General features: G+C 46.1%; 1 protein-coding gene across 4 annotated transcripts in view; it reads right to left on the bottom strand.

Moving 5' to 3' along the window:
• The window catches only part of DLGAP1 (DLG associated protein 1), a 668,048-nt gene that overhangs the window by 577,943 nt on the left and 63,590 nt on the right, over positions 1-26,515 (bottom strand). For 2 of the 4 annotated variants that reach the window (XM_056521637.1, XM_056521642.1), the window contains exon 2: positions 14,774-14,845. The exons of 1 other annotated variant lie outside the window; for it this stretch is intronic. The gene's annotated coding sequence lies outside the window, so the exon portion shown is untranslated. Of the gene's footprint in view, positions 1-14,773; positions 14,846-23,167; positions 23,237-26,515 lie in introns of all 4 variants that reach the window. One more of the 4 variants, XM_056521639.1, reaches the window with a different exon arrangement.

Below are 26,515 nucleotides of genomic sequence, written 5' to 3'. Positions count from 1 at the left end.
AAGGTCGGGGCAGGCAGCAAGGATCGTAGTCAGGGGCAACGGCAGGAGGTCTGGAACACAGGCTAGGAACACACAAGGAAACGCTTTCACTGGCACGATGGCAACAAGATCCGGCGAGGGAGTGAAGGGGAAGTGAGGTGATATAGGGAAGTGTACAGGTGTAAACACTAATTGGAACCACTGCGCCAATCAGCGGCGCAGTGGCCCTTTAAATCGCAAAGACCCGGCGCGCGCGCGCCCTAGGGAGCGGGGCCGCGCGCGCCGGGACAGAACTGACGGAGAGCGAGTCAGGTACGGGAGCCGGGGTGCGCATCGCGAGCGGGCGCTACCCGCATCGCGAATCGCATCCCGGCCGGAGGCGGTATCGCAGCGCCCCGGGTCCGTGGAACCGACCGGAGCGCTGCAGTGAGGAGAGTGTAGCGAGCGCTCCGGGGAGGAGCGGGGACCCGGAGCGCTCGGCGTAACAGTACCCCCCCCTTGGGTCTCCCCCTCTTCTTGGAGCCTGAGAACCTGAGGATCAGACTTTTGTCCAGGATATTGTCCTCAGGTTCCCAGGACCTCTCTTCTGGACCACAACCCTCCCAATCCACTAAAAAGAAGGTTTTCCCTCTGACCTTTTTAGATGCTAAAATTTCTTTGACGGAGAAGATGTCCGAGGAGCCGGAGACAGGAGTGGGGGGAACAGATTTGGGAGAGAAACGGTTAATGATAAGTGGTTTAAGAAGAGAAACGTGAAAGGCATTAGGAATACGAAGAGAAGGAGGAAGAAGAAGTTTGTAAGAGACAGGATTAATCTGGCGCAAAATCTTGAAAGGACCAAGATAGCGTGGTCCCAACTTATAGCTAGGGACACGGAAGCGGACATATTTAGCGGAGAGCCATACCTTGTCTCCAGGGGAAAAAATGGGAGGAGCTCTTCTTATCCGCGAATCTCTTCATGCGTGAAGAAGCCTGTAAGAGAGAATTTTGGGTCTCTCTCCATATGATGGAAAGATCACGAGAAATTTCATCCACAGCGGGCAGACCAGAGGGCAAGGGGGTAGGGAGGGGGGGAAGAGGGTGACGGCCGTACACCACGAAAAACGGGGATTTGGAGGAAGATTCAGAGATTCTGAAATTATACGAGAATTCGGCCCAAGGTAGAAGATCTGCCCAGTCATCCTGGCGGGAGGAAACAAAATGTCGTAAATAGTCACCCAAGACCTGGTTAATTCTTTCTACTTGTCCATTGGATTGAGGATGGTATGCAGAAGAAAAATTTAATTTAATCTTGAGTTGTTTACAGAGAGCCCTCCAGAATTTAGACACAAATTGGACGCCTCTATCCGAGACGATCTGCGTAGGCAACCCGTGAAGACGAAAAATGTGTACAAAAAATTGTTTAGCCAACTGAGGCGCTGAAGGAAGACCAGGAAGAGGGATGAAATGTGCCATTTTGGAGAATCGATCAACGACCACCCAAATAACAGTGTTGCCATGGGATGGGGGTAAGTCAGTAATAAAATCCATACCAATCAGAGACCAAGGTTGTTCGGGGACAGGTAGAGGATGAAGAAACCCAGCGGGCTTCTGGCGAGGAGTCTTATCCCGGGCACAGATAGTGCAGGCTCGCACAAAGTCCACCACATCAGTCTCTAGAGTCGGCCACCAATAGAAGCGAGAGATGAGTTGCACAGATTTCTTGATGCCCGCATGACCTGCGAGATGGGAGGAGTGACCCCATTTGAGGATTCCGAGGCGTTGGCGTGGAGAAACAAAGGTCTTTCCTGGAGGAGTTTGCCTGATGGAGGCTGGAGAAGTGGAAATCAGGCAGTCAGGAGGAATGATGTGTTGAGGAGAGGGTTCAATTTCAGAAGCATCTGAGGAACGAGAGAGAGCATCGGCCCTAATGTTCTTATCAGCAGGCCGAAAGTGAATTTCAAAATTAAATCGGGCAAAGAACAGAGACCACCTGGCCTGACGAGGATTCAGCCGTTGGGCAGACTGGAGGTAGGAGAGGTTCTTGTGATCGGTGTAAATAATAACTGGAAATCTTGATCCCTCCAGCAGATGCCTCCATTCCTCAAGTGCTAATTTAATGGCTAGAAGCTCTCGATCCCCGATGGAGTAGTTCCTCTCCGCCGGAGAGAAGGTCCTAGAAAAAAAACCACAAGTAACAGCATGCCCGGAAGAGTTTTTTTGTAGAAGGACAGCTCCAGCTCCCACTGAGGAGGCATCAACCTCCAATAGGAAGGGTTTAGATGGGTCAGGTCTGGAGAGCACGGGAGCCGAAGAAAAGGCAGACTTGAGTCGTTTAAAGGCGTCTTCCGCTTGAGGAGGCCAAGACTTGGGATCGGCATTTTTTTTGGTTAAAGCCACAATAGGAGCCACAATGGTAGAAAAATGTGGAATAAATTGCCTGTAATAATTGGCGAACCCCAAAAAACGTTGGATGGCACGGAGTCCGGAGGGGCGTGGCCAATCTAAGACGGCAGAGAGTTTATCTGGGTCCATTTGTAGTCCCTGGCCAGAGACCAAGTATCCTAGAAAAGGAAGAGATTGGCATTCAAACAGACATTTCTCTATTTTGGCATAGAGTTGATTGTCACGAAGTCTCTGAAGAACCATACGAACATGCTGGCGGTGTTCTTCTAGATTGGCAGAAAAAATCAGGATATCGTCCAGATATACAACAACACAGGAGTATAGGAGATCACGAAAAATTTCATTAACAAAGTCTTGGAAGACGGCAGGGGCGTTGCACAAGCCAAAGGGCATGACCAGATACTCAAAGTGTCCATCTCTGGTGTTAAATGCCGTTTTCCATTCATCCCCCTCTCTGATGCGGATGAGATTATAAGCACCTCTTAAGTCCAGTTTGGTAAAAATATGGGCACCTTGGAGACGATCAAAGAGTTCAGAGATGAGGGGTAGGGGGTAGCGGTTCTTAACCGTGATTTTATTAAGACCGCGGTAGTCAATGCAAGGACGTAGAGAGCCATCTTTTTTGGACACAAAGAAAAATCCGGCTCCGGCAGGAGAGGAGGATTTACGGATAAAGCCCTTTTTTAAATTTTCCTGGACGTATTCAGACATGGCAAGAGTCTCTGGGACGGACAGAGGATAGATTCTGCCCCGGGGTGGAGTAGTGCCCGGGAGGAGGTCAATAGGACAATCATAAGGCCTGTGAGGAGGTAGAGTCTCAGCTTGTTTTTTGCAAAAAACGTCCGCAAAGTCCATATAGGCCTTAGGGAGACCGGTTACAGGAGGAACCACAGAGTCACGGCAAGGGTTACTGGGAACCGGTTTTAGGCAGTCCTTGGAACAAGAGGGCCCCCAACTCTTGATCTCCCCAGTGGACCAATCCAGGGTTGGGGAATGGAGTTGAAGCCAGGGAAGTCCAAGGAGAATTTCAGAAGTGCAATTGGGGAGGACCAAAAGTTCAATCCTCTCGTGATGAGATCCGATGCACATTAGAAGGGGCTCCGTGCGGAAACGTATAGTACAGTCCAATCTTTCATTGTTTACACAATTGATGTAGAGGGGTCTGGCGAGACTGGTCACCGGGATGTTGAACCTGTTGACGAGAGAGGCCAAAATAAAATTTCCTGCAGATCCAGAGTCCAAGAAGGCCACAGCAGAGAAGGAGAAGGCCGAGGCAGACATCCGCACAGGCACAGTAAGCCGTGGAGAAGCAGAGTAGACATCAAGGACTGTCTCACCTTTGTGCGGAGTCAGCGTACGTCTTTCCAGGCGGGGAGGACGGATAGGACAATCCTTCAGGAAGTGTTCGGTACTAGCACAGTACAGGCAGAGATTCTCCATGCGGCGTCGTGTCCTCTCTTGAGGTGTCAGGCGAGACCGGTCGACCTGCATAGCCTCCACGGCGGGAGGCACAGGAACAGATTGCAGGGGACCAGAGGAGAGAGGAGCCGGGGAGAAGAAACGCCTCGTGCGAACAGAGTCCATATCCTGGCGGAGCTCCTGACGCCTTTCGGAAAAACGCATGTCAATGCGAGTGGCTAGGTGAATGAGTTCATGTAGATTAGCAGGGATTTCTCGTGCGGCCAGAACATCTTTAATGTTGCTGGATAGGCCTTTTTTAAAGGTCGCGCAGAGTGCCTCATTATTCCAGGATAATTCTGAAGCAAGAGTACGGAATTGTACGGCATACTCGCCAACGGAAGAATTACCCTGGACCAGGTTCAACAGGGCAGTCTCAGCAGAAGAGGCTCGGGCAGGTTCCTCAAAGACACTTCGAATTTCCGAGAAGAAGGAGTGTACAGAGGCAGTGACGGGGTCATTGCGGTCCCAGAGCGGTGTGGCCCAAGCCAGGGCTTTTCCAGACAGCAGGCTGACTACGAAAGCCACCTTAGACCTTTCAGTGGGGAACTGGTCCGACATCATCTCCAAGTGTAATGAACATTGGGAAAGAAAGCCACGGCAAAACTTTGAGTCCCCATCAAATTTATCCGGCAAGGATAGTCGTAGTCCAGAAGCGGCCACTCGCTGCGGAGGAGGTGCAGGAGCTGGCGGAGGAGATGATTGCTGGAGCTGTGGTAGTAACTGTTGTAGCATAACAGTCAGTTGAGACAGCTGTTGGCCTTGTTGCGCTATCTGTTGTGACTGCTGGGCGACCACCGTGGTGAGGTCAGCGACAACTGGCAGAGGAACTTCAGCGGGATCCATGGCCGGATCTACTGTCACGATGCCGGCTGGCAGGTAGTGGATCCTCTGTGCCAGAGAGGGATTGGCGTGGACCGTGCTAGAGGATCGGTTCTAAGTCACTACTGGTTTTCACCAGAGCCCGCCGCAAAGCGGGATGGTCTTGCTGCGGCGGTAGTGACCAGGTCGTATCCCCTAGCAACGGCTCAACCTCTCTGGCTGCTGAAGATAGGCGCGGTACAAGGGAGTAGACAGAAGCAAGGTCGGACGTAGCAGAAGGTCGGGGCAGGCAGCAAGGATCGTAGTCAGGGGCAACGGCAGGAGGTCTGGAACACAGGCTAGGAACACACAAGGAAACGCTTTCACTGGCACGATGGCAACAAGATCCGGCGAGGGAGTGAAGGGGAAGTGAGGTGATATAGGGAAGTGTACAGGTGTAAACACTAATTGGAACCACTGCGCCAATCAGCGGCGCAGTGGCCCTTTAAATCGCAAAGACCCGGCGCGCGCGCGCCCTAGGGAGCGGGGCCGCGCGCGCCGGGACAGAACTGACGGAGAGCGAGTCAGGTACGGGAGCCGGGGTGCGCATCGCGAGCGGGCGCTACCCGCATCGCGAATCGCATCCCGGCCGGAGGCGGTATCGCAGCGCCCCGGGTCCGTGGAACCGACCGGAGCGCTGCAGTGAGGAGAGTGTAGCGAGCACTCCGGGGAGGAGCGGGGACCCGGAGCGCTCGGCGTAACATTCATCCTTTCACATCAGTGTTCTGGGGGACAGAGAGCAGTGCATTTTTGCACAGAAAAGATTTTTTACTGCAGCCATTAACCTCCCAGTCACTTTCTACAACATTGTATTACAGAGAGGGGCAGAGAGCTGTGTGTTGCCTCATACATTTCAACAAGCTGGCTCATCTTAATAAACCTTAAGAGGATGGAGGAATAATTTTTCAGCGCAATTCTGTGTCGTTTTTTCCACAACAAATGGTCTGCTGTTTATACTAGTCTGTAGATGGTATAATACCCAGCAGTCTTTTCCTAATATTCTTTGAGAGAGTGCAATTTTGGGTTTAGTACACAGCAACTGTGTACTGCTGTTGTTGTGCAAAAATAAGTTTTTTTTAAAGCATACTGTAACACATTTTTCTGCCCTCGTAAGTTCATACCACATGCATACATCTAAATAGTGTACAATTTTGTACCTGTTCATTTGTCAAGGGCCTACATACTGTGAAAGTCCAGGCAAAAGCAGTCACCGACTGGTGTAGTACTCCAATACGTTTTTTTAAAGCGTACTGTAGCGCATTTTTCTGCCCTCATAATTGCATAATACATGTCTTCATCTAAGTAGTGTACAATTTTGTACCTGTTAATCTGTCAAGGGCCTACATAATGTGAAAGTCCAGGCAAAAGTAATCACTGGCAGGTGTTTTACTCCGATACTTTTTTTTTAAAGCGTACTATAGCGCATTTTTCTGCCCTCATAAGTGCACACCACATACTTACATCTAAGTAGCGTACTATTTTGTACCTGTTAATCTGTCAAGGGCCTAGATACTGTGAAAGTCCACGCAAAAGTACTCACCGGCTGGTGTTGTACTCAGATACTTTTTTAAGTGTACTGTAGCTCATTTTTAATGTGAAAGGCCAGAGAAAAGTAATCATCGGCTGGTGTTTTACTAACATATGTTTTTTTAAGCATACTGTATCGAATTTTTCTACCCTCATAGGTGCATACAACATACCTACATCTAAGTAGTATACTATTTTGTACCTGTTAATCTGTCAAGGGCCTAGGTACTGTGAAAGTCCAGGCAAAAGTACTCACCTGCTGCTGTTCTAGACAAATACTGTTTTAAGAGTAGTGAAGTGTATTGTACTCCCCTTATATACGCAATAAGTATGTCAGGCAGAGTAGTGCCAGGACGTGCACAGCGGAGTGGCAGAGGCCTAAATTCATCAGGCGCAGGCAGAGGTCGCAGTAGAGTAGGGGCATGTGGCATCTGGAGTCGCAGCGAGAGGTCTGAGCTCCTGGTGTCAGCTAGCAGTTATGTCTCGACCAGAAACCCTGCAGCCGTAATTGATCGGTTCACTCGGTAAGCCACTTCATCCCAAGTGACATCTGACACCCCCAGTCAAAAGTTGGTGGGTTCCTTAGACTCAACCCTCAGTTGGCATGGCCCTCATGCTGCTGCTGCCACCTCCAGGCTCTGTCATTGTGCTGGTCTATGGTGTCCTCATGCTAATACTACCACCTCCAGGCTCTGTCATTGTGCCACCATATGGTCTCCTCATGCTGATGCTGCCCCCTCCAGGCTCTCTCATTCTGCTTTATGGTCTCCTCATGCTAATGCTACCACCTCCACACTCTGTCATTGTGCCACCATATGGTCTCCTCATGCTGATGGTACCACCTCTAGACTCGGTCATTGTGCCGCCATATGGTCTCCTCATGCTGATGGTACCACCTTCAGGCTCTCTAATTGTGCTTCTCTATTGTCTCCTCATGCTGATGCTGCCCCATCCAGGCTCTCTCATTGTGCTGCTCTATGGTCTCCTCATGCTGATGCTACCGCCTCCACGATCTGTCATTGTGCCACCATATGGTCTCCTCATGCTGATGCTACCACCTCCAGGCACTGTCATTGTGCCGCCATATGGTCTCCTCATGCTGATGCTGCCACCTCCAGGCTCTCTCATTGTGCTGCCATGGATACTGCAAAACATAATTAAGGTTCTGGTCCCCAGTTTCAGAAATTCCTCTGGATTAGACCACAAGTAAGTATTGAGGATATGCATTAAGTAAAACTTAAAGGGGTATTCTGGGCAAAAACATCTTATCCCCTATTCAAAGGATAGGGGATAAGATGTCTGATCGTGGGGGGCCGCCTGCTGGGACCCACCGTGATCTCCCTGCAGCACCCGCATTCTATGCGGAGCTGCGTCTCCAGTTTCGGAAACCTCCAGGTTTTCCGGGACTGGGGACGTGACATCACGCCATGCCCCCTCCATTCATGTCTATGGGAGGGGGTGTGATGGCCATCATTCCCCCTCCCATAGAGATGAATGGAGGTGGCGTGGCATTACGTCATGTCCCCAGTCCCGGAAACCCGGAGGTTTCCGAAACTGGAGACGCAGCCCTGCATCGTTTGGATAGGGGATAAGATGTTTTTGCCCGGAATACCCCTATGACTTTTCTTAGGATAAAATATATGGACCCAAATTATTTTTTTTTTTATCTAACAAAAGGAAAGGTGTGCAAAAAACACCATGTGCCACCAATACCACCAAGTATTTATGCGATGCAAAGACCTCTAAAAAGTGGAAGGGTACAATGCATGGTCCATTGTGACAGGTGTGGGTGAAAACCTCCCTTGTAAGGGCTTAATCTCGTACTATTAATTCCCTTCTTAGCAAGTGTTAATCGTCCTAAAAAGGGCAGCCCCACACAGGAACCTCTCCCTATTTCCAACTAAAAACCATGGGAAATGGCAGTGGTTTTAGGTTGAAATAGGGAGAGGTTCCTGTGTGGGGCCGCCCTTTTTAGGATGAGTAACACTTGCCAATAAGGGAATTAATAGTGCGAGAGTAGGGCCTTACAGGGGACATTTTTACCCACACCTGTTACAATGGACCATACTTTGTTCCCTTCAACCTTTTAGAGGTCTTTGCATCGCATAAATACTTGGTGGTATTGGTGGCACATGGTGTTTTTTGCACACCTTTCCTTTTGTTAGAGTTAAGAAAAAAATTTGGGCCCATATATTTTATCCTAATAAAAGTTAAGTTTTACGTAATACATATCCTCAATACTTACTTGTGCACACCAATACTTTGACAAAACAAAAGAGTTTTCTTCTGCCTACCTGCCTCGGCTACTATTCTGATCGTTCCACCCACCTGATGCCACACATCTGATGCCAAGGTCTCTTTCTTTCACCCACCTTCGTCACCGGGTACTGGTATTGCCACACATCGCACCACTCTGTCACCGGGTCACTTTCAGGACTCCTGATGCTGATGCTGCCACCTCCAGGCTGTCTCATTCAGCCACTATATGGTCTCCATGCTTCATCCCGCCTGGTTACCTTTCTGTGGCCCAGCGTTAACTTTAAAAACACAGGGGCCGCCAGGAGGTAGCGCACGCAGGGACGTCACTGACGTGCACCCATAGGAACAGAGGAGCGCCCAGTGGAACGGAGGAGCGGAGCATCGAGGAGGACGACGCATACATGGTAAGTTACCTGCACATCATCTTCAGTGCTCCGACCACTGCTCCTCCGGTCCCGGGACCTACTGCCATGGCCTGTAGGCCATAGTAGTAGATTTTGACCCCTGACCGGAGGAGCGGTGGACAGAGCACTGAAGTGGGGCAGTACACAGGCATACAGCCTCCAGCCATACACTGTATATGGCTGAAGGCTGTGTGTCTGTGGGGGAGCTATACTGCACCTAATGTGGGGGAACTATACTGCCCCGAATGTGGGGGAACTATGCTGCACCTAATGTGGGGGAACTATACTGCACCTAATGTGGGGGAACTATACTGCACCTAATGTGGGGGAACTATACTGCCAACCTAATGTGGGAGGGGGGGGACCTATATTGCCAACCTAATGTGGGGGAACCAAATGTGAGGGAACTACATCCAAATGTGGGGGGACTTATACTGTCAGCCTGCAGACCTGTCAATCATGAAGTGGGTCCATGACGATAGGTGATGACAAGTGGACACAGTAGGACTAATATGTATCACAGGCAGGGGGGGCATGGTTTTGCATGATTTACAACATATTGAAAGTTTTTATATCTGACAGTTCCCATTTAAATGTTAGCATACTTATCTCAAAATCCATTGCAACAAATCCACAGCAAATCTGCATCAAAATCCACCTAATTTGGAGACTGTGTGTGATCATAACTTTAAATAACGTTGTTTTAATCATTGAGTTTAAGCTGAGAAGAGATTTCTGTTAAACTCATGTGTTCAGCGATTTACTCATTTTAGCCTACTGGGTAGTTTGACAAGTCTATGAACTGATGCCTTCAATATTTTATGTTATTTATGTCTTTGTGTGTCTTTGGATGTCCTGTCATATTTACTTAACAAGAGATGCTGACTTAACAAGAAAACGATTGTACTATGTGCCATATCTACAAGGACATTGCTTTATTCACTAGTGCATTGTACATTCTTACTGTCTGATTCTTTCTGTGTTCATACTCTTCAAGGCTTCTCTGCTCTGTTTAATTTTTAATGTCAATTCAACTTTTCCCCTCATACTCATTTTCTTATCTTCTCTGAACATCTGTCTACACATATTTTTCCAAATACAAGAGTTGAGAACTCTAATGTTAGGGTTTTTGAATAGAAACTATGATCTCTCAAGCTCTCAGAGGGAATGTGTCATCAGAAAAATTAAGTATCTGAATAGTTTTCATGTTAAACATGTTTTTTTGGGTTATATTTTTTTTTACTGAATTCTGATTTAAAAATTACGATTCACCCCAGGAAATCCCCTCAAAATATCCTGCCAGAACATTGAGCTTGTTCAGTGTTTTCGTGCATTTACACTCCACAGACAATGGCGCCTCAGGCAATTTCTGTGCAGTCCTATCGCAAATGGATTCAATTCGGCGCTGCCCGCACTTGGAATCTCCAGACAGATTTTGTTCAGAGATTGCATAGTGTGAAACCAGCCTTATAATTTGGTGGACTAGCTTTTTGTGGTTAGCTAGGTCACCTCTACTGACTGTAACACAAAGCCATTGACAGTAACTGGCCATGTTGTTACGCCGAGCGCTCCGGGTCCCCGTTCCTCCCCGGAGCGCTCGCCTCATCCTCGTTGCTGCAGCGCCCCGGTCAGATCCACTGATCGGGTGCGCTGCGGTACCGCCTCCAGCCGGGATGCGATTCGCGATGCGGGTGGCGCCCGCTCGCGATGCGCACCCCGGTCCCCGTACCTGACTCGCTCTCCGTCGGTCCTGTCCCGGCGCGCACGGCCCCGCTCCCTAGGGCGCGCGCGCGCCGGGTCTCTGCAATTTAAAGGGCCAGTGCACCAATGTTGGTGCCTGGCCCAATCTTCCCAATTAGCTTAATTAGTTTCCACCTGTGCACTTCCTACTTATACCTCACTTCCCCTGCACTCCCTTGCCGGATCTTGTTGCACTTGTGCCTAGTGAAAGCGTTCCCTTGTCTGTTCCTAGCCCGTGTTCCAGACCTCCTGCCGTTGCCCCTGACTACGATCCTTGCTGCCTACCCCGACCTTCTGCTACGTCCGACCTTGCTTCTGTCTACTCCCTTGTACCTCGCCTATCTTCAGCAGTCAGAGAGGTGAGCCGTTGCTAGTGGATACGACCTGGTCACTACCGCCGCAGCAAGACCATCCCGCTTTGCGGCGGGCTCTGGTGAAAACCAGTAGTGACTTAGAACCGGTCCACTAGCGCGGTCCTCGCCCATCCCTCTCTGGCACAGAGGATCCACTACCTGCCAGCCGGCATCGTGACAGTAGATCCGGCCATGGATCCCGCTGAAGTTCCTCTGCCAGTTGTCGCCGACCTCCCTACACTGGTCGCCCAGCAAGCCCTAAAGATCGCCCAACGAAATCAACAGCTGGCATACTTGACCTCCGTGACACTGCATCTTCAGTCACAGATACAGCAAATTCAGTCACAGCTACAGCTGCAACAACCATCTCCTCCGCCGGCTCCTGCAACTCCTCCGCAGCAACCGGCCGCTCCTAACCCCTGCTTGTCCCTGCCGGACAAATTTGATGGGGTCCGCAATGATCCTGCCACAGCCACAGTCCAATCCTTCTTCGCTGAGGTCCGTGGTGTCTTCGAGGAGCCTGCCCGAGCTTCTTCTGCCAAGACTGCCCTGCTGAACCTGGCCCAGGGTGTTTCTTCCGTTGGCGAGTACGCCATTCAGTTCCGTGCTCTTGCTTCCGAGTTGTCCTGGAATAGTGAGATTCTCTGCGCGACCTTTAAAAAAGGCCTATCCAGCAACATTAAAGATGTTCTGGCCGCACGAGAAACTCCTGCTAACCTGCATGAACTCATTCATCTTGCCACTCGCATTGACATGCGTTCTTCCGGATGGCGTCTGGAGCTCCGCCTGGATATGGACTTTGTTCGCACGAGGCGTTTTTTCTCCCCGGCTCCTCTCTCCTCTGGTCCTCTGCAATCCGTTCCTGTGCTTCCCGCCGCGGAGGCTATGCAAGTTGACCGGTCTCGCTTGACACCTCAAGAGAGGACACGACGCCGCATGGAGAATCTTTGCCTGTACTATGCCGGTACCGAACACTTCCTGAAGGATTGTCCTATCCGTCCTCCCCGCCTGGAAAGACGTACGCTGACTCCGCACAAAGGTGACACAGTTCTTGATGTCAACTCTGCTTCTCCACGCCTTACTGTGCCTGTGCGGATATCTGCCTCTACCTTCTCCTTCTCTACTATGGTCTTCTTGGATTCCGGATCTGCAGGAAAATTTTTTTTGGCCTCTCTTATCAACAGGTTCTACGTCCCTGTGACCAGTCTCGCCAGACCCCTCTACATCTATTGTATTAACAATGAAAGATTGGACTGTCTCATGCGTTTCCGCACAGAACCCCTCCTAATGTGCATCGGACCTCATCACGGAAAGATTGACTTTTTTTTCCTCAGGTTCTTTGGCCCCAAGAAGAGGGGGAGACCCAAGGGGGGGGGTACTGTTACGCCGAGCGCTCCGGGTCCCCGTTCCTCCCCGGAGCGCTCGCCTCATCCTCGTTGCTGCAGCGCCCCGGTCAGATCCACTGACCGGGTGCGCTGCGGTACCGCCTCCAGCCAGGATGCGATTCGCGATGCGGGTGGCGCCCGCTCGCGATGCGCACCCCGGTCCCCGTACCTGACTCGCTCTCCGTCGGTCCTGTCCCGGCGCGCGCGGCCCCGCTCCCTAGGGCGCGCGCGCGCCGGGTCTCTGCAATTTAAAGGGCCAGTGCACCAATGTTGGTGCCTGGCCCAATCTTCCCAATTAGCTTAATTAGTTTCCACCTGTGCACTTCCTACTTATACCTCACTTCCCCTGCACTCCCTTGCCGGATCTTGTTGCACTTGTGCCTAGTGAAAGCGTTCCCTTGTCTGTTCCTAGCCCGTGTTCCAGACCTCCTGCCGTTGCCCCTGACTACGATCCTTGCTGCCTGCCCCGACCTTCTGCTACGTCCGACCTTGCTTCTGTCTACTCCCTTGTACCTCGCCTATCTTCAGCAGTCAGAGAGGTGAGCCGTTGCTAGTGGATACGACCTGGTCACTACCGCCGCAGCAAGACCATCCCGCTTTGCGGCGGGCTCTGGTGAAAACCAGTAGTGACTTAGAACCGGTCCACTAGCGCGGTCCTCGCCCATCCCTCTCTGGCACACAGGATCCACTACCTGCCAGCCGGCATCGTGACACATGTGAAGAAGAGGAGGTGTGAGAAGGCTACTACTGATGGAGGACATAAGGGGAATTTATCTACCGTATTTTTCACCGTATAAGACGCCATTTTTTCCCCAAAACTGGGGGGAAAAAGTCAGTGCGTCTTATACGGCGAATACACCCCTATCGAGGCGGTCCCTGCGGCCATCAACGGCCGGGACCCGCGGCTAATACAGGACATCACCGATCGCAGTGATGCTCTGTATTAACCCTTCAGACGCGGCGATCAAAGCTGACCGCCGCTTCTGAAGGGAAAGTGACACAAACCCGGCTGTTCAGTCGGGCTGTTCGGCGGTCCCGAACAGCCCGACTGAATAGCCGGGTTAGTGCTTACAGAACACCGGGAGGGACCTTACCTGCCTCCTCGGTGTCTTCTCCGTTCAGGGATCCCCTGTATGGCCGGCGCTCTCCCTTCTCGTCATCACGTCGTCGCGTACGTGCGTCGGCGTGCGTAACGACGTGATGGTGGCGACGGAGAGCGAGGATACCCGGCCGGCAGAAGAGACGTTCCGAAGCGACAGGGACACGGCGACAGCGATGGAGCGACATCCAGGGCAGCGGTGATGGGTCCGGAGCGGCGGGGACACGTGAGTATTACCTCCTATGCAGCAGTCTTCAATCTGCGGACCTCCGGATGTTGCAAAACTACAACTCCCGGCATGCTGGGAGTTGTAGTTTTGCAACATCTGGAGATCCGCAGGTTGAAGACCACTATTGGGTTCAAAATCTTAATTTTTTTTAGATTTTACACCTATAAATTGGGTGCGTCTTATACGCCGGTGCGTCCTATAGGGCGAAAAATACGGTATATGTTTGGACAGTTTTTATGGTCTATTTTTGTCACAATGGTTTAGCACACTCATTTTCCATAACAAGTGTGACTTTTCAATAGAAGTTTTCTAAAGCTGTCGATTCTATGTGTTTGGTTAACAAGTCACATTTTGCTAACACAACTGGCCTCCAAAAGTCGTAAACCCATGTCAACCACACTTAAAAAACAGCTTGTGGTGACTCCAGAAAGTTATAACAGACAACGTTACCATATGCCAAGCAACAAAATGAAAACTTTGGTACACAACAGACAAAATTCCTAACAGGAAACATGCTAAAGAAACAGCCTGTTTTAGTAAATCCCCTTCATGGTGAGCTCTGGGACAATAGAGTAAGGCACCCAGAAAATTGGGGTTTTTACCAAGAGAAACTACCCAAAGAAAAAGTGATCAGTCCTCTACCTTTCTCTATATTACAAAAAAATAAATAAAAATGAAACCACACCATAACAATTTGACTATTTACACAATATGATTGATTACCTATCCTCTGGATAAATAAAATAAAAAAATATAATAATTGAGAAATTCTCTGTTTCAGATATTACTCAGTTAGCGGCTAACTACTAGCTTATAGGTGGTTAAATTCACTCTTTCAGTCATTCCTATTACTCCCTGTGTAAAATATTAGAAGCTACTTATAGAAATGGTAATATCATGTATTAATTCCTAAAATCTCCTGAATGACATATCAGATAGCACCTGCTTGCAAATATTTACTATAAAGCCAGAAAAAAACTATATTAACAGAACATAAAATGCTATAAATAATAAATAATAGTTTTTAACAGATTGAATAAAAAATAAAATGTGAGATAGTTTTGAATGTAATAAAACGTAATGTAGTAACTCACATCCAGGTGGTCCTAATGGCTGGTGGGCAAAGCCAGGAAGAGCAGCATTCTTTAATGCAACTGGAGGCTTTCCTAAAAATAAAATTAGAATTATACTTATTTTTCTTCAGACTATGGAATATAATAGTTCAGTACATTTCAAAATAATAAAATGCAATTATTCCAAACGTTTTAGATACATTTTATGTGAAATTTTTTTTTTCCAGAGTATAACATTAATATCCCCAACAATCAGCAGAAAGAAAGGTCAGTGGAGTTCATTGGTAAACTACAACTCCTTAACAACTGTACCTGACACAGTATCGCTCTTGTTCATTCTCTTTGAAAAGGCTGTACAGGATCAGACACAGCTACACAGACATGATTAAGTCTGTTTCAGTTACTACAGTACAAACCAATGCTGGAACACCCCTTTAAAATGAATGTCCACTACTGAACATTGTTTGGTTTTTGTACTTTTAAAAAGATAAATAAAAAATTCTGCATTAGGCTATGTTCACACAGGGTGCATACACTGCAGATTTCCTTCCTTAGTTTGCTCAAAAAACTAATGCACATGACTTATATCACATTTTTTTTTTTTACAAGGCTTAGACATTTTTTAAGCAATTTGACCGTGTAGTAGGAGATGTCGGCGCTGGATTGAGGAACCAGGAGGAGTGCAGCATAAAATCAAGTAGGGTTTATTAGATGCAACGCGTTTTGCTGCGCATGCGCAGCTTCCTCAGGCATGATGAAGCTGCGCATGCGCAGCCAAACGCGTTGCATCTAATAAACCCTACTTGATTTTATGCTGCACTCCTCCTGGTTCCTCAATCCAGCGCCGACATCTCCTACTACACGGTCAAATTGATTATCTACTGCCTTTTGGAGGGCTGCGGATGAGGACACAAGCATTTACAGGCGCTTCCCATTGTTGTGTGTGTGCACACAACCAACTCTGGTAAGCGGCGTGGGATAGATCGTTTCCCTTCCCTATGGGCCTGACCTGCTGATCCCGCACATGGAGCGCCTTCTGCTTTTCTTTTAGATTACACATTTTTTAGACACTTGTTATCCTGGCCTCATAAGGTGTGGGGCCTGGCAGAAAATGGCTGTGGATTACCAGGAAGAGCGAAATGGCTTTAGTGTCACTTTGAGCACCAAAAAAGGGACAACATTTACGGCCACCTAATAATTGATAAAAACTTAGATTAGACAGTCTTTCAAAATACCAAATTAAGCAAATAGCCCCAGTGATAAATTTGGCCCATATGGAAGACTGTCTAATCTAGAAAACTTTAGACTTAATTATGGTATGTTCAGATTGGCGGATCCACAGCCTATTTAACGCTGCAGATCCGCTGCAGATGGACTCCTGCAGGGTGACTCAGATGTGCCTGCTCTGAGCAGCAATAGGCCGCTACAAGCAGACACATTGCTGCGATAAGCGAGTTGCCACGCATGTGCAGTGAACTCGCACACATCGCGGCAACTCCCCTTGCTCCATGAGCCAGGCTGAAAGCAGCCGCGATGTGCGAGTATACTGCGCATGAGCGCTGCAACTTGCACATTGCAGTGTGTCTGCTTGTAGCAGCGTTTTGCTGCTCCGAGCAGCACATCTGAGGCACCATGTAGGGGTCCATCGGCAGCGGATCCGCAGTGTAAAATATGCTGTGGATCCACCCGTCTAAAGTACCCTTAGACAGTTTTTGTAAATTTGGGCCAGTGGGCCAAGATTTACTAAAACTGTCTCACTCTTTTCACAGTGCAAACAGACCAAATTCATCAACATTGCTTTAGGCTAATATATAAATCTGGTAAATCTGTAGACTAATGTACTTCAAGCCAGAATCATGCGCCAAAGCTTTGGTACGTTTTTCATGCATATAGACCACGCCTCTATTGCCAAGGTCACATCTCTTTGTTAGATCTAGTGAAAAAGTGTGGGAAAGTGTTAAAAAGTGCATCTTATACTTATCACAAATGTGGTCCAATGTCATGTGAGCCAGTTTTTGGGGTAATTTGTACCAAAATTTTGAAACATTTGCAATAGCAAATCAGGACCAATGTGTTTTGTGCTGTTTAGACTTCTACAGACTAGTCTCCAGACTATGCTGTCTAGAGATAAGCAAACTTTTGAAAATTCAATTCGGCCGATTTGTCTAATTTTTTCAAAAAGATTCGGTTTGATCTGAATTTATTTGCGGCTATTTCTGGACTACAGGGAGCCTCAATAGGAGTGTAGAACACTTTACTTTATTCTAACAAGCATATGGAGTGTGCTGGGGTAGTGAAACAATACTGTTATTCAGCATGACATGCAGATTACAGGCATCACATTTAGAATCACTGCCGCACAATGACAGAGCCTGGAAATGGCATCAGTATGAGGAGGCCATATAGTGGCTGAATGACAGAGCGTGGAGGTGTTGGCAACATGAGAAGACCATATAGTGACTGAATGACCCAGCTTGGATGTGGCTGAAGCATGAGGAGACCAGATAGTGTCTGAATGAGACAGCGTGGAGGTGTTGTCAGCATGAGGAGACCATATAGTGGCTGAATGACACAGCGTGGAGGTGTTGGCAGCATGAGGAGACCATATAGTGGCTGAATGATACAGCTTGTATGTGGCTGAAGCATGAGGAGACCATATAGTGTCTGAATGGCACAGTCTGGAGTTGGCAGCCACATGAGTAGACACTAGGGCTTCACAATCCCTAAGATTAAAAGATTAATTTTAAAATTTGAATTGAAGATTTAGGGTAGCTAGTGCTACCATAAAAAAGTGTTTAGGCCAAGACCCAGACCTGGCAGCATTAATAAACCATTTATTGGCTGAATGACAGCCTAGAGTTGGCTGAAGCATGAGTAGACCATATAGTTTCTGAATGGCACAGCCTGGAGTTGGCAGCAGCATGAGTATACACTAGGGTTTCAAAATCCCTAAGATTAAAAGATGAATTATTTAAATTGAAGATTTAGGGTAGCTACTGCTACCATAAAAAAATTTTAGGCCAAGACCCAAGCCCAGTAGCATCAGTAAACCGTATATTGGCTGAATGACACATATTGGAGTTGGCTGAAGCATGTGGAGACCATTTAGTGTCTGAATGGCACAGCCTGGAATTGACAGTAGCTTGAGTAGACACAAGGGCTTCACAATCCCTGATAGTAAAAGATTAATTTTGAAAATTAAATTGAAGATTAAGGGTAGCTAGTGCTACCATAAAAAATATTTTAGGCCCAGACCCAGCAGCATCAGTAAACCATATATTGGGTGAATGACACAGTCTGGAGTTGGCTGAAGAATAAGGAGACCATATAGTGTCTGAATGGCACAGCCTGGAGTTAGTAGAAGCATGAGTAGACACTTGGGCTTCACAATCCCTAAGATTAAAAGATCAATTTAGAAATTTTAATTGAAGATTTAGGGTAACTAGTGCTACCATAAAAAATTTTTAGGCCCAGACCCAGGCCCAGCAGCATCAGTAAACCATATATTGGCTGAATGACACAGCCAGGAGTTGGCTGAAGTTTGAGGAGACCATATAGTGTCTGAATGGCACAGCCTGGAGTTGGAAGAAGTTTGAGGAGACCATTGAAATTTAAGATTTTTAAATAGAAATTTAGGATGTGTAAATTGAAATTGAGGATTTTGAAATTGAAATTTTAACTCCCAAGTTTTAGTGTCCCTGGCACCGGTGTGTGGGTACAAAGGACCAAATCTAACAAGGAGTCACATGGCAGTACAATGACAGAGCCTGGAGGTGGCATCAGTAGGAGAAGACCATATAGTGTCTGAATTGCACAGCCTGGAGTTTGTGGCAGCATGGATAGACCATATAGTGGCTGAATGGCACAGCCTGGAGGTAGCTGAAGCATGAGGAGACCATATAGTGTCTGAATGGCACAGCCTGGAGGTGGCTGAAGCGTGAGGAGACCATATAGTGGCTGAATGGCCCAGCCTGGATTTGGCTGTAGCATGAGGAGACCATATAGTGTCTGAATGGCATAGCCTAGAGGTAGCTGAGGCATGAGGAGACCATATAGTGTCTGAATGGCACAGCCTGGAGGTGGCTGAAGCATGAGGAGACCATATAGTGGCTGAATTGCAAAGCCTGGAGTTTGTGGCAGCATGAAGAGACCATATAGTGGCTGAATGGCTCAGCCTGGAGGTGGCTGAAGCATTAGGAGACCATATGGTGTCTGAATGGCATAGCCTGAAGTTGGCTGAAGCATGAGAAGAGACCATATAGTGGCTGAATGGCAAGCCAGAGAAAGCACTTCCTGGCGCGAAACTGGTCGCTTGTCTTTTTTCTCTTCCACACCACATGCCTGCTTTTGTCCAGATGTACATTTTGGAATAAAAACCTCTTTACCACACAAAATTGGTGGGTGAGTGTGATATCTTTACTTCTATTATTGGATCACTAAACCATATAGTTGCTGAATGACACAGACTGGAGCTGGCTGAAGCATCAGTAAACCATATATTGGATGAATGGCACAGCCTGGAGGTGGCTGAAGCATGAGGAGACCATATAGTGGCTGAATGGCACAGCCTGGAGTTGGCTGAAGCATGAGAAGAGACAATATAGTGGCTGAATGAGACAGCCTGGAGGTGGTAGCAGCTGCATCAGGAGTCCTGAAAGTGACCCGGTGACAGAGTGGTGCGGTGGGTGACAATTTTAAACGTATAAATTTTCCTGCATGTAGTTATGATTTTTTCCAGAAGTACGACAAAATCAAACCTATATAAATAGGATATCATTTTAATCGTATGGACCTACAGAATAAAAAGATAAGGTGTCATTTTTACAATGTACTGCGTAGAAACAGAAGCCCCCAAAATTACAAAATGGCATTTTTTCTGCAATATTGTCGCACAATGATTTTTTCCCCGTTTTGCCATAGATTTTTGGGTAAAATGTCATTACAAAGTAGAATTGGTACTGCAAAAAATAAGGCATCATATGGATTTTTAGCTGCAAAATTTTAAGGGTTATGATTTTTAAAAGGTATGGAGGAAAAACAAAAGTGCAAAAACTGGAAAAACCCTCCGTCCCCAAGGGGTTAATAAACATATTGGAGTAAAACCCCAGCCGGTGATTACTTTTGGCTGTCCTTTCACAGTATGTAGGCCCTTGAAAGATTAACAGGTACAAAATAGTACTACACTTAGATGTAGAAATGTAGAATGCACTTATGAGGGCAGAAAAATGCGGTACAGTATGCTCACAAAAAAGTATTTTAGTAAAACACCAGCCATTGATTACTTTTGCCTGGACTTTCACAGTATGTAGGCCCTTGACAGATTAAGAGGTACAAAATAGTACTCTACTTAGATGTACGTATGTGGTATGCACTTATGAGAGCAGAAAAATGCGGTACAGTACGCTTAAAAAAACGTATGTTTGCACAACACCAGCAGTAAACAACAGTGTTGCAGCACAAAAAAAGCTGAGTACTAAACACAAAATTTCACTCTGTCAAAGACTATTAGGAATGGACTGCTGGGTATTATACCATCTACAAACTAGTATTACCAGCAGATGATTTGTTGTGGAACAAAGATGAAGAATTGCGTTGAAAAATTATTCCTGCCTCCTCTGCTAAGGCTTATGAAGTTGAGGCAGCTTGTTGAAATGTATGAGGCAACACACATCTATCTGCCCCTCTCTGTAATACTATGCCGAAGAAAGTGACTGGGAGGTTAATGGCTGCAGTAAAAATCCTTTTCAGTGAAAAAAACACTGCTCTCTGTCCACAGAATGCTGATGTGACTAGGATGTTAAACGTTGCTTGAATGAGCTTTTCTGTGTAACACATACACACACAGTGATGTCCATCCTATCCTTATGCAGTGTAATGAATGATGTGACGAGCCGCAAAATGGCTGCCGAATATATAGGGCTGTGACATCACAGGGGTGACTGGCTGCTGATAGGCTGCATCCTGCATGTGATTCAGAGTTATCCCGCCTACTTCCCTTCCCGCCTTCCCAGCGTTCCTTGCCCCATGTACTGACATGTGGATCCACCATTTTAGATGCCCTGGAGCCTGGACCGCAGTAAATGGAGTTTAATGAAGTGATTTGTGTCATAGAATCGCGGCGATATTCGCATTCGTTGCAAATAGAATATTTAATGAAATTCGTAAAAAATTCTGGTTTGTCAGCTTCGATTCACTCATCTCTTATGCTGTCCTTACATAGATGACATATCTGCTTTAGTTGTTTTTGTAGCTTCACACACTTAAATAGGTACTCCGCCCCTAGACATATTATTCCCCTATCCAAAGGACCCCCACGATCTTCCTGCTATACCCGGCGTTTGTTTAGAGCACCGGGTGCAGCGCCGGAGGCTCGTGACGTCACGTCCGCGTCCAGCTCGTGACATCACAGCCATGCCCCCTCAATGCAAGTATATGGTAGGGGGCGTGACAGTTGTAATGCCCCCTCCCATAGACTTGCATTGAGGGGGCGTGGCTGGACATCATGAGCGGGTGTGGCCGTGATGTCACTAGCCTCTGCTCCATATCGCCAGTCATCCAGCATGGAGCGAAGTTCGCTCCGTGCACCGGATGTCTGGGGTGACACAGCCGAGATCGCGGGGGACCCCAGCCGCAGGCCCCCCCCCCCGTGATCGGACATCTTATCCACTATCCTTTAGATAGGGGATAAAATGTCTAGGGGCGGAGTACCCCTTTAAGCTCACTTAACAATCAGCCATGTACACAAGGAAGTGCAATGTAATTTGTTTCTGCAGAAGTCAACTTTTATCCTATTAAACCTTGCAGACTAGATAATCAATCTCATTGGTTCAGTGACTCAGGGCACTGAGCTCTTTCACAGATGTAGCTGGTTGAGTTTGCCATTTGATTCAGCTGTCGATATTGCAATGTACTAATACTGACTGCAAGTAAATCTAATGATGTCATCTATGATCCACATAGGCACCATTAAAATATAAATGAAGCTCTTCTAGATGTGTACATAGCAAGGCAGACAGTAAAACCTTCAGATTTTGATGGCTATTACCTATCTTGTTCACTGTGCCATATTGAGAGCTTTCTATTTCACTGGGTGTGAGCAGAAAACATTTTGGCTGAGTGATGGTGAAGCGCCATTCTTTTTGTTTGTAACAAAAGGAGAAGAGCTTGAGAAATGCTTATATAACCTATTTTGATCACCAGTCGTGGACTTCTGTGCTACAGTTTTAGCTTGTGCATTGCTTCCCAGCAGGCATAGCAGTGAGTTGACTCAGGCTGTGTGAAATGTCACTCTGCTTCGCTGTCTCACTAGCTGTGCTCTGCAGAGCATAAAATTAATCTTGGCATATTTGTAAAAAGGGAAAGAAGAGTATGTAATTTTCGAAGGGTTCTAGAAATCATTCTACATGGGAAAACTATCATCTTGTTTGTTCTCTGAATTTTCTTTTCATAGAACAGCACAGCCTAAACTTTGGTTGAAATGAAGCACCTGATTTTTATTTAATGTCTTTCACCTAGAATATATATTTGACAATGTTATATTCATATACCTAGTTTCACAGACGTACAATAGTACAGAACAACAACCATAAGAAAAGAAGGAGATAGAGACTTTACTTATAACACAATGTTATATATTTTGGTACGATTATGTAATACATACAAAGAAAACAAAATAAATAAGACTCTATGTAACACTATAACTCTACATAATAGACTGAAAAGCTCATGGGTTTACTAAGTAAAGTCTATTCTGGGCTTAAAAACTTTCCCATATTCCCTTTATAGTCCAGAGTATAAATCATGCATGGTTACCATAATGCACAGAGGGCAATAAAGACTGCCTGTCAGACAGACTCTTCATTACTCGGAGCACACGCTTGTTTTGCATACTGTACTATCCTTTCTGAATACAAAACTACAAGATAGTACAGGCTTGGAACAGAAACTAACCCATGCATAGCATTAACCCATTTGTGTCATGCCGTATATTCACACTATACTTTGATCTTCAGCTTCCTGGTAACACAGATTACTGTCCCTCCAATTTATCCCAAACACCAAATGAAGCCTTTCAGACCTACTAGGAAACCTGGAGTATGGAAATGTATACGGGTTAGCTCTAGGCAGCAGCCCAAGGCTGTTTTAACCCTAGGGCTAATGAGTCACCTGCATTGGGGCCCTTAGAAACCAGACCTCCTGGCAGTATCAAAAAAAAATTCTGAGGGAGGATTTAGGGGAAAGAGGACAAGCTAAGGAGATTGAGGAATGTGTCGCTGCAGGGAAAGCTGCAGTGAACCATAGTACTGTACCATACCCCATACCATAAAATGTAACTTTTACTCAAAATATGTTAAAAGAAATGCACAAATTTCAGATGAATACAAAGAGTAAAAATACAAATGACAATAGACTTACCACAAGAAAAAGCCACTATGACAAGGTAGATTTCCAACAGTCAAAGGTCTATATAGTCACAAAAGTAGTCTGCAACAAAACAAGTGCCCAAAAATCAATATACATCATTCCAGTATGCATAAAAAACATCCCAATGAGTCTTCCCTGAGTGTTACCAGGTTCACCAGGGGACAAAAATGGGATAGCAAAGAGTTGTAAGGCTCTTACATCCACTGATACTAGTGGTGAGGACAATCTATAGATGGACTAGGCCCAGTTTCAGCCACTTACTTGACCTCATGCCCAGATGATAGCTGAAGCCTCTATCATCTGGGATATGGTCCCAGTAGATGACCTTTGAAGTCTGTGGAGCCTGTGATTGTAATCATCAGTTTCCAATTTTGACAGGATACCAAAATATATGTGCCACAGGTGAAACAATTGTGGTGTAAACTCAGCCTTAGTTCACCCTTCCCCAATAATATTTATTTAAATACATAAAACCATGCTTTAAAGTGTTTAGAAAGCACATGCATGTGGAAAACCTTGAAGTGCAATTGTATTTAGAACAGCAGATTTTTCCACAAAAACAAAATTAAAAAAAATAATTCTGTAATTATTGAACAATTGTCAGCACTATTGCAGCTCCCTATGACTGTAGAGGAGTACAGGGGAGACATAGGTGTGTAAAGGGTGACAGGGGCTGTAGAGTAGTACAGGGGGTGAAATAGGAGTGTAGATAGGTGACAGGACTGTAGAAGAGTACAGGAGTGACATCGGTTGTAGAGGGATGAAACAGGACTGTAGAGTAGTACAGAGGGAAAGTATTACATGCATATACTGTAGAGATAAAGGGGAGGGAGAGTGGTATCTGTACCCTAGAAGGGCACTGTGATGGGCTTAACATGCACCATTATACCAGGGAGAACCTGGAGACCAGAGCTGCCCTGCATCGCCCAGAGGAGGATACGTAGAGAATAGAGCCACAACATGCCCATCCTGGTGCATGTAAAACCTGATTAGAGCACCTGGTTTGCTGTGTCTGTTTGTTGTGTCTTCCATAAGGCTTGTGGCAATGGCTTTCTTCTTGCTATTCTTCCATAAAGACCCAATTTGTAGAGTACACCACTAATAGTTGTCCTGTGTACAAATTCTCCCACCTCAGTTGCTGATCTTTGCAGCTCCTCATTGGCCTCTTTGTTGTTTCTCATTCATTCATTTTCACCTCGCCTGGCTTCTCAGTTTGGGTGGATAGCTTAGTCTTGGTAGGCATGCGGATGTGCCATATTCTTTCCATTTTGTAATGCTGGTGCTTTGTGTAATGTTCAAAGCTTGGGAATTTTTTTTTTATAACCTAACCTTGCTTTGTACTTCTCCACAACTTAATCCCTGACCTGTTTGGTGTGCTCCTTGGTCTTAATGCTGATGTTTGTTCAATAATGCTCTCTAGCGAACTCTGAAGCCTCCACAGAACAGTTATTTTTGTACTCAGATTCTTATTTCTATTTACTTATTTTGTGACTTGCTATTGCGAATTGTTAAAGCAATTGGCCGCACCAGATCTTTGATAGGGATTTTACAGTAAAAAAAGGAGTGAATACATGGTTATACCACAGCAAGATGTTGAAAATTCCAATGGGGGGGGGGGGGTGAATACTTATGCAAGGCACTGGAGAGTTAAGGATTATAAAGTACTTAAAGTAAAGTAAATAAGAGGAAGGAGTCAATTGGAGGGCTGATTCCTTTGGTTTGCTGTAGGTTCACTTTCCATTCATCATGAAATGAAGATGAGCTACCCAGTACATTTATATACTCAGTGCTGATTTTAATCCACTGTTTATCACAACGTAGAGTTGGTATCTAGTCTTAGCATATTTGGTCTGAGACCTTTTTATGATAGTAAACTTGGAAGCGCCCACTGGATTCCCCACGAGGTGTACGAGAAGTATTGCATTTATGTTAGAGGTTATGTTGTAAAAATGCATACTTACATAGCTTGTGCTTATTTTTGTAGATACATTAAATTCTTGCTTTTTTGTAGAGAGTTGTGGAACAGGGAAACCAGTGTCTGCCATCTAGGCGTTTATCGCCATTATAGATGTTAATGTGATCTGTGTCACTATAAAACTGTTAATAATGTTTGAACCATAGGATACATATTCAATATATTCCAAATATTTTTTTTTATTATTTGCTAAAGTAGATATATCTACTAAAGAAGTTGTACTTACAGCATGATAATACATTTTTTCATACAAATAATGTTGGGCTGGACTTTCAATTAACATTGGATGATTTCAATCTGGTACTGCTGTATGTCAGATGTTGAGCGCACATTTTCTTCATTAATGATTACAATTCGGGGAAGTCAAAAGCCACCTACAGGAGGCTAATTTCAAAAGCTTCCTCAAACTGTGATAAGTAGGCAATCTTATATGCTTCAAGGATATCTTTCTTTAAATAACAAAAATACAGTTTTTCTTTAAGCACACTTATCAGCCCTACAAATGCTGCATAATGATTCTATTGTCCTTTATCAAAAATACACATTAATGATTTAATTAAATATTGTTCCAGTAAAAATGGAAAATAGAAAATGTGTTTTATAGAAATGAGATTTTTTATTTAAGCCGCAATTTTTTACCCTAACTAATATATATAATACAGGTTGCCGGGACTGGGGACATGACATCATGCCACGCCCCCTCCATTCATGTCTATGGAAGGGGGCATGATGGCCGTCATGCCCCCTCCCATAGACATGAATGGAGGGGGGGGGGGTGGCATGACATCACGTCCCCACTCCCAGAAACCCGGAGGTTTCCGAAACTGGTGACGCAGCTCCTGCATAGAATGCGAGTGCTGCAGGGAGATCGCTGTGGTCCCAGTGGTGGGCCCCCCGCGATCAGACATCTTATCCCTTATCCCCTATCCAAGGGGATAAAATGTTTTTGCCCGAAATACCCCTTTAAAGGGGTTATCCAGGAATAGAAAAACAAAGCAAATTTATTTCAAAAACAGTTCCATGTGTCCAGATTGGGTGTAGTTTTACAACTTGGCTCCATTCACTTCAATGGAACTGAGCAGCAGAACCGCACCCAACCTGGACACAGATGGGAGCTGGTTTTAAAAGAAAGTAGCTCTGTTTTTCTATTCCTGGATAACCCCTTTAATACTGTTCCATTTACCAAATAATGTATGATTAAAATGTTTTATAGGGAGCTAATGGAGACGACCAACTTAACATATGGAAATCCTCTAATCTAAATTTCTATGAATCAGATATGAAATTTATCAATGGGCTAAGTCTGGTATTAAATGTCAATCCCAGTAAATTGTCTAATAATGCAGCTGGTCCTTTTGACTTGA

The sequence above is a fragment of the Hyla sarda genome, chromosome 5 (genome assembly GCF_029499605.1).
Source record: "Hyla sarda isolate aHylSar1 chromosome 5, aHylSar1.hap1, whole genome shotgun sequence".
NCBI lineage: Eukaryota > Metazoa > Chordata > Amphibia > Anura > Hylidae > Hyla > Hyla sarda.
This window is presented reverse-complemented; position numbering and strand designations above follow the sequence as displayed.